The 8382-nt window shown below is 45.9% G+C and overlaps 1 protein-coding gene and 1 pseudogene across 4 annotated transcripts in view; one reads left to right on the top strand and one right to left on the bottom strand.

Moving 5' to 3' along the window:
* Nucleotides 1-8382, top strand: part of TRAF3IP1 (TRAF3 interacting protein 1) — a 48432-nt gene that overhangs the window by 28381 nt on the left and 11669 nt on the right. The window lies entirely within an intron of this gene.
* On the bottom strand, nt 1070-1188 carry LOC120601750 (uncharacterized; annotated as a pseudogene).

The raw sequence follows: 8382 nt of genomic DNA on the forward strand, positions 1-8382 counted from the left end.
CCCATTTGTTACTTTTGCGTTTCTTTTGCTAATTCACATTCGAATGAGTTAGGATCAGGGTCACGTGGGAGCGTTTCAGGGCACGCTCTGAAACAGCAGTGGCTTACGGGAGGACGGAAGTGCCTTGGCTCCCGAGTTGGAGTCTGGAGGTGACAGTGACCCAGACGCCCTTGCTTTCCTGCACTCCGGGACTGCTGTGCCCCAGGGCCCCTCGCGGGCTAGGACGGCTGTCCTGGTTCCAGCCATCAGGACTGCGTTCCAGCCGGAAGGAAGGGGCAAGGGGCCGTAGGAGAAGGACACGCTCCTTCTCTCTAGGCTCTTGGTCGGCTGTTGTGTACACGACTCTACTTAGATTATATCGGCCAGATCTTTGTCGCTAAGGGGACCGTGTACTGTACTGAAATCTTCATCCCAGGCATCAGTTTGTTTGGCTCACAGTCAGGGCTCCCGTTAACACAGACTAACACTCGCCCGGTTTGCGCTCTGCCTGGCCGGCTCAGAGTGATGCTTACAGGGCACCCCGTGCGTGGAGGAGGCCGCTGCCCCGTGGGGCCGAGGGTGTCTGCAGCTCACACGCCCACCGCATGGGGCTGCGCTCGGCGGCCGGAAGCTTTGCTGTAAGCAGGGAGATCAAAAACGGGGCGACCCAGTTTCTCCCACTAGTGCCTCTCTAGGAAGTCGTTCACTTCATTCACGTTTCGCAAAGTTATGGCACAAAGATGTTTGAAGTATATTTTTATGATATAAAAAAGTTTCTATAAGTACAGTTTGCCTTTCCTTCCAGAAATGTCTTCTTTTTCTTGATGAGACTTAAAAATCTATTGAAATAGATTCTTTTAGCAAAGAATCAACTTTTGATTTTGTAGGTATTCACTTTTGTTTTCATTTTGTCGATTTTTATTCTTCGATTTTCCTTTTAATTTTTTTAGATGTTTTTGTAGCCTCTTGTGTAAAACACTTAGCTCATTTATTTTTAGTCGTCGTCATTTTTTTTTTTTTAGGCAAGGCAACCCTTGGTTGACCTCACAGATTGCAAGGACCTTGTCAGCTTACAATCCCTTATTTTTTATGCTTACAGCACCTGGTCTTCCTAGGTGGTCTCCCATCCAAGTACTAACCAGGCCCAACCTTGCTTGGCTTCTGAGATCAGACGGGATCGGGCTTGTTCAGGGCGGCATGGCCGTAGACCATCATTTAAAAATTAATATATTTAATACAACACATTTGTCTTTAAGCATGTTTTATTCTTCAATTTTAAATTCCTTGAGCAATAAATTAATATTAAATATTAAAATTTTTTGAATTTTAATATGAAGTACTTTGTTATTTTTTAAACATGTGGGCTATTTAGGAGTCTGTTCTTTAGCTTTCAAACATAAAGCTTTTTAAAAAATTCTCTTATTGACAACATCTAATATAATTGCATGTTCACGGAATAAAATCTGTGTGATACTGAGTTTTTGGAATCGAGCCTTTCTTCGTGGCCTCGTTTGTGGTCCGTGTGTGTGAATGCTTCCGAGCTCTTCCAAAGCATTTCTGCTTTCTGGTCTTCAGAGTACCCCGCTGTCTTCACGGGGAGGCGGTCATAAGACCGTGTACTCCAGCCTGTGGGCCGCGCCTGTTTGTCATCGTTATTGATCTATACATATTAATCATGGTATTAGTTGCTTATCTTCTAACTCAATTAAAATTCCAAATAGATGTTTCCTCCGCTTCTCACGTGAGTCGCAGTGCACCCTGAGTCTGAGCACGTCTTCGTGTTTCTTTTTAGAGGGAGCATTTTTTTTTCCAGTGCTAAGGAAATACATATTTGTAATCTGGGCATCTCTCCAGCCTGTCTTTGAAGTTGCATTGGAAGAAAACCATTTCTCATTGTATTAATGGACTTGAATAATACGTTATGGAATAAATATGTGAATCCAACTGCTTGGAGCATTTTTTTCATTATCCTGACTGACTTGCTCTCCTTTCAAGAGGAAATATTAAACTTTGCTAATAGTAAGATATTAGTTCATGCCAACATTTTTCCTTCAGACTTATGAAGTTTTTGAAAAACAACCAGAAAAGCGGTTTCAATAGTATTTCTCATGCTTTAAAAGTACTTGCTTTTGACCTTCGTAAATGAAGATGCTTTAGAGAAGTAGCCGTTTCACAGTGGCGCCTCCCTGTAGTGCCGCGTAAAGCTCTCTCTCTCGATCGTTCAGCTTCCTTTCCACTATTCCAGTGTTATTTCATGTTATACCCGTTCTGATTGAATATAAATGTCAGATGCTTGCTGTTCACAATCTTTAGTTTGAAATAGACTCAGAGTGTTTCTCTTCGGAGATTTCTCTCGCCAGTGTTTGTGGTTTTACTCTCTTCGCCTCCTCGGCCAGGCGCACGGTGCATCCGCCGGGGTGCTGGTGGTCATTCTCTTCAGATGACAGGCCGAGTGTGTGCCGGATTTGACCTGCATGCGTGTATTTTACTGCAGCGGTCCCCAACCTTCTTGGCACCAGGGACCGGGGCTCCCATAAGAACCTAATGCCCGACGAGCTGAGGCGGAGCTGAGGCGGTGATGCTGGCTCTGGGAGCGGCTGCAAGTAACAGATGGAGCTTCTCTCACCCGCCACCCACCACTCACCTCCTGCTGAGCGGCCTGGTTCCTAACAGGCCACGGACCTGGGGGTTGGGGACCCCTGTTGTTTACTCCCCTTCTCCAGAAAGCTATAATGAGGGCCGAGTGTAGCAGCCAGTGTCCGCAGAGATTATGGGTGACTATTTTAAAGAAGCATCAATCTGGGAATATGAGAACCTATTATATGTTGAAATGCCTCTTGATGGATAACGGACTTATCACAAACGTGTTATATTTTAATCGTAATAATTAGTTTACGTTAGATAGCTAAACTTACATGATAGTCAGGGATTTCGCTCAGACACTCTCTTTTACTTTGTTGATTTAAATAGATCTTTAAATTGGTTCTTATTTTGGTAGCTAGATGGTGCAATTTCAACACAAGTACTTTAACCCCGTTAGAAAAATGCTATTCAAAATTCCTCCTTAACTGAAATCCTCCACCTGATAAACGTACTTTTAGTTTGGATGCTTGTGGCCCTGGTGTATTGGGGGTTCTTTTGCTAGGAATGTTGTTTGCATTGAAATCGCTGTGAGAGAAGTAAATGGCGTGCATGCCGCAGCGTTGCTTCGCTGGCGAGACTAATAGCGGAGCCGAGGAGCCGCTGAGGTTGATCTAAATTATAAACAGTTATTTTTTATTTTTTATTTTTTGCCCTAGGAAATAAGGTGATAGTTTTACGTTCTCAAGTAATATGGTATCTTCCAACATACACAGGCTGGAGGGTTCAGGTTTTGGATATAAAATTGTCACCACCAAATTATCAAAAATGTCACTGAACAGTATTCACGTCTGTACGCCACAGCTGTATTACAGGCTATGGAACTGGTCTGGAAACCATCAAAACAGTACATGTATGCGAGCTTTGTGAAGATAGTTATGAATAAGTAGGCTTTTGTATAGACAAAAGTCAAGATATGGCTATCAGACTACTTTTACTTGAAAAGTACGTACGTTGGCTTAAAGTCGGGTTATAAAAGTGCTAATAGCTGTAGCCTTACGTTTCCAAGTTGAATGGTCATTTTTCGTTTAATATGTTTACTCAGTGAATGATAACGTGATGAATTAAGAGCTTATTTTTACTCAAAATTTCAATTTAAAATTCATATATTAACCACTTTTCTAGATTTTAGTGACCTTTGGCCCAATAAGTCATTTCGGCCGTCCCCCATCAATACCCCATTCTGTGCTTTGCATAAAGAGTATCTTTTGCTTTGACTGACTTTAAGCTAAGTCTGTGGGGTAACTTCAGTGACTGAGCGTCGACCTGGTGTTTACATTCGCTGTGACACACACGATAGTGTGAGGGTCAGCCTTACATTAGCCACGGGATGAAAGCAGTGGGTAAGAATGGGGGTTCTGACTGCGTTTAGTCAAGTTGCCTGTGAAAAGGGCAGAATCTCAGTGGGAAAGTGCAGGTGGTCTGGGAGCGGCAGGTGCAGAAACAAGGGGCTCGGTCGCCGGTCACCGGAGCCGCAGCGCCCGGCGTCCCGGGTTCTGTCGGCAGGAGGAGCCGGTGTGCTGCCCGGGGTGGAGAGGCGTTCTCAGTCGTTTGGTGAGGTCTGAGGCTTTGGAGCGTCCCCTGTGAGACAGTGTGACGTTTGCAGAAGAAGGGACATTAGGAGTGAGCCCGGGCGTGGCTCAGGCGGCCTTGGTGGTGCTGGTGTGGGCCTGCCTGGGTGTGACTGCCACCCCAGGTGGACTGTGGTTCAGCAGGTGACAGTGGACTGTGTTTCCTGCTAACATGTTTTTGTCCTTTCTGAAACACACTCGCGTGAGCCACTGCTTTGAGCGAGAGCGCGTCTTTCGCTCCCACCTCTTTATCGGCCCTGTCCGTCCACTCCCGACTGGATCATGGCGTCCAGTGCCGCGTCACCGCTGAGGGACGCGGCGTGGCTGGGTGCAGTAGGCGAGGGGACGGCGGTGGGTGGCCCAGTGCCGCAGCCGTGCCGTGCTCCGGGCTGGCGTCACACCTGCAGAGACGTGAAGGGCACACCTGGCGGCGCCAGCGCTCGACGATACCGCTCAGGGGCGACTCGGAAAAGAGTCGTCTAAACTATAGTCTGTCCGGGTAAGGAAGAGAGCGAAGCGCAGACGGGTGGAGCCCGCGCCGCGTGCCGGCCCGTGCGACCCGCGCTGCAGCCCTTGTCCCCGGGGCATCTGGGCACTTGCAGAGGGGCTGGTCCGAACCGAAGGAAAGGAACACACTGTCTCGTTAGTGCTTTTCACACTCCCTGTGTGCCAAAACAATGGCATACAGTAAGGTAGACGTTATTGAAATTAATTTCACCTATTTCTTTTTTTTAATGAGACTAGTGGAAAACGTTCCATTACGTATGTGATTCATTTCGCATGTTTCCATGGGCAGCACTGGTACGGACGAAGCGAATTAAAACCGAGCGTTAAAACCAGGTAAGCAAGTAGAATTGTGTGTGACTGTCACTACAGAAATGAACTTAAACGCCCTAAACCAGTTTTCAAAAAATAAGTTTTATAGAAAAATAACATCATCATAATAGATGGTAGGGTAGAGGGTCAAGGGAGGTAAAACCACATTAAATCATTGTTTATTCAAAAGATTTTTTTCTTCTCTTTCTTTGAGGTGTCTCGATGACTGAGTCTGAATTTCAGTCTCGTGAGCGTTCTCGGTCTTCTGTCACGGTTAATGCTTTTTTGCGTCTTGGAAATGCTTTTTCTAAGGTCAGAAAGATGCTTATTCTTTTTTTAAATTTGAAGCTTTGTTTTGACATTTAAAGTCCTTAATCCACCTGGCATTGATTTTCCTATATTCTCCAAGATAGAGGTGCAGGTTTTTTTTCCCTCCCCTGTGTGGGGCTCTTTCTGGATTCTGTGCGCCCGAGGGCAGCAGACTTCCTAGAAAGTGTCAGGTGCTCAGTGTTGTCAGCTGAGAGCCTTGTGCTCTGTCCCCAGTACTGGTGTTGCCCTCGCAGATGACACGCCGATGGTCCCGGGAAAACTTTATTTATGGAGCCAAGATGTGAATTTTACAGAACCTCACGTGAGTCGCAAAATAGTATTCTTTAAGTACTGTTTTCAACTATTAGAACATGTAAACACCGTTCTTAGCTCATGCGCTGTACAGAAAAATAGGTCCCCTGTCCCCCAGGGTCCTCTGGCCCCTGTCCCCTGTCCCCCGGGCCCCTGTCTCCTCTCACACGAGTGCTGTGAGCAGCTCACCGAGCGCCGTGCAAAGCGCCACTGTGGTTTTGGTGGGAGAGAGCGCACATGAGCAGGCTTCTCTCCGTCTGCTGGTCCTCATGCCTTTCAGCCCGGGTTTGTGGTTTTGTCTGCAGAGGTTGTGCATATCTTTGTTAGATTTGTATCTGGGTGCTCCGGAGTTTATTCTGCTACTGTAGGTACCGTTAAACTGTGTTAAACTGATTGCGTTAAACTGATTGTGTTCAAGATGTGTCTGTTGATTCTTTTGCGTCTCTGTGCTGTGACAGCGGCTGGATCTGGCACAGCACACAGTGAGACGCAGGTCAGGGGCGCCGGGAGCTGGCAGGACTTTGCGGAGGCCGTGGGCCGGGTGAGGCGGCCGGGCTGGATTCACACCCAGACGGTGGTGTCCGGCTTCGTGCCCCCCACCCCGGGCGGCACCCTTGTCCGTGTCACCGTGAGTCCCGTGAGTCCCGACGGCTCTGTGTCTTTTCCAGTCTCCATGTTTTCCTTTTTACTGTCAGTTGCTCTGGCACCTTGTTTACTTCCTGATTTTTAATGTGGATGCTTCTAGAATTTACCCTGTTCCGATATTTGGTGTGGCAAACAGGAAGAAAATAACGATTTCTCCCAGTATGGGCTTAGTCGTGAATGGGCGTCAGATCTTATTAAATGCTTTTCCTGCGACGATCGAGATGATTCTCGTATACATAATTTGGTAAAGGGCATTTATAGCTTTCCTGATATTTCCTGGTATTTCCTGATATCCTACTATTCCTGGGATGAAACCAGCATTGTGGCGGTGTATCGTCTTTTTTATCCACTGTGACATTGTTTGCTAATTGGTGTTTTTCCATTCTCGGTCATGAAGTGTGCCCATGAGTCTGTCTCTTCCTGTGACCCTCGTCTGGTTTCCGTAGCAGGTAGGAATGAAGTGAGGAGTGTTCTTTTTCTCTTCTCGAGAATAGATGGTAGTTGATGGACTGATGTTGTTTCTTGACAGCTTTGTGGGACTCACCTCTAAAGCCATCTGAATGTGGTGTTTCTTTTGTGGGAAAAATTTAAACTACTGCTTTTATTTTTGTATTAATTACGAGACTATTCAGGCTTTCTATTTCTTCTTGAGTCAGTTCTGGTTGTCAATTTCTTTTAAAATTTCCAAGTTTGTAAATTATTGTTAGAATTCTTTTAAGCATCTGTTCTGTTTGTACTTTAGTTTCCTTTTCTTTTTATTACTAATACTATTTGTGCTTGCTTTTTTTTTTAGCATTTTATTTTATTAGTAGTTTCAAGTATACAGTGCGTTGGTTGAGCATTTATAAAGCTTATGTCACTCTGTGCTTTTTTTCAAGTCAGTTTTTCAGTCATTCATCAGTCTTCTTAAACTACCAATTTTTGGCTTTGTTGATCTTATCTTTCGAATCTTTTTTTTTTTTCCACTGATATCTCCAAAAACTTTTTATTTCTTTCCTCCTACGCTTTGCATTTATTCTGCAAGGACAATTTGTGGTTAGGAATTACTAACCTTATTTCTTTCTGAAGCGTGTATTTTATTATGTAATTATAATCAGCAGTGATACTCTGTTCTCTAGTGGGTAAATATGGTTTCGTCCATTTCCTTTACCAGTCAGTGTTTCTTCTTTATCTGTGCTGCCATATCCTATAAAGAGTCAGTCGTTTCTGTTTAAAAAAACTCAAGTCAGTTGTAGCATCCATTAAACATATCTTATTATCTTACATTTAACCTAAGAATTATTCCCGAGCCAAATAAAATCACTAGTAAGTGTGTTGTCCTTTAAGAATAAACATCACGTATAAAACTTGGCATCCGTTACGACTCAGAACTCAGTGAACTAGGAGGAGGAAGGTGCTTCCACCCGGGCGCTGGGGGTGGGGGACCCGCGGCAGACGGTCAGCGGCGGCCGCCACCAGTGGCTGCAGCTGCTCCCCCCACATTCGGGGATAGCTCTGCTCAGAGGTTCTGCAGGTCCCAGTGGGTGCGGAGAGAAAGAGGCTTCATTCTGGAAGGAAGACGGGGTCATCCGAAGGCAAGAGCCCTCTGTCAGGTAGGTCAGCCTCCCCTAGGGCAAAGCCCTTAGGAGAAGGTGTTGGGGCCAGTGACCAACCGAATGTGCAGAGGACAGTGTCTCCTGGCGCGGGGCCACAGGCAGCGGCAGCGGGCGAGGCGGGTTCCTCCGCGGAGCTGGGCACAGTGTGACTGAGGCGTTTCTAGCGACCAGACGAGAAGCCAAGGAATTCTCCCAAGAAACGAAGGAAGGGTCTGGAAGAGATCAAGACGTCGTGTTCCTGGGCGGGAAACGCAATGTCATAGAGATGTCGTTTCCCTCCCATCAGTTTATAAATTGAATGACATTCCAATAAATGTTCAGTGGGTGTTTTGACACTTGGCAAAGAATTTTCTTAAGTTCCTCTGGAAGATAAACGCATGAGAAGAGCCTCTCGGAAAGTGCTCGAAGCCTGGGGCCGCGCTGCTCGTGCTCGGGCGGCTTCCACGTCTGGAAGGGGACTTTCCCTTCTCATCAAACTTTTCTTTTCTACTGTAAAAAAAAAAAAAAAAAAAAAA

The sequence above is a fragment of the Pteropus medius genome, unplaced genomic scaffold (assembly GCF_902729225.1).
Source record: "Pteropus medius unplaced genomic scaffold, Ma_sr-lr_union100, whole genome shotgun sequence".
In the NCBI taxonomy this organism is placed as follows: domain Eukaryota; kingdom Metazoa; phylum Chordata; class Mammalia; order Chiroptera; family Pteropodidae; genus Pteropus; species Pteropus medius.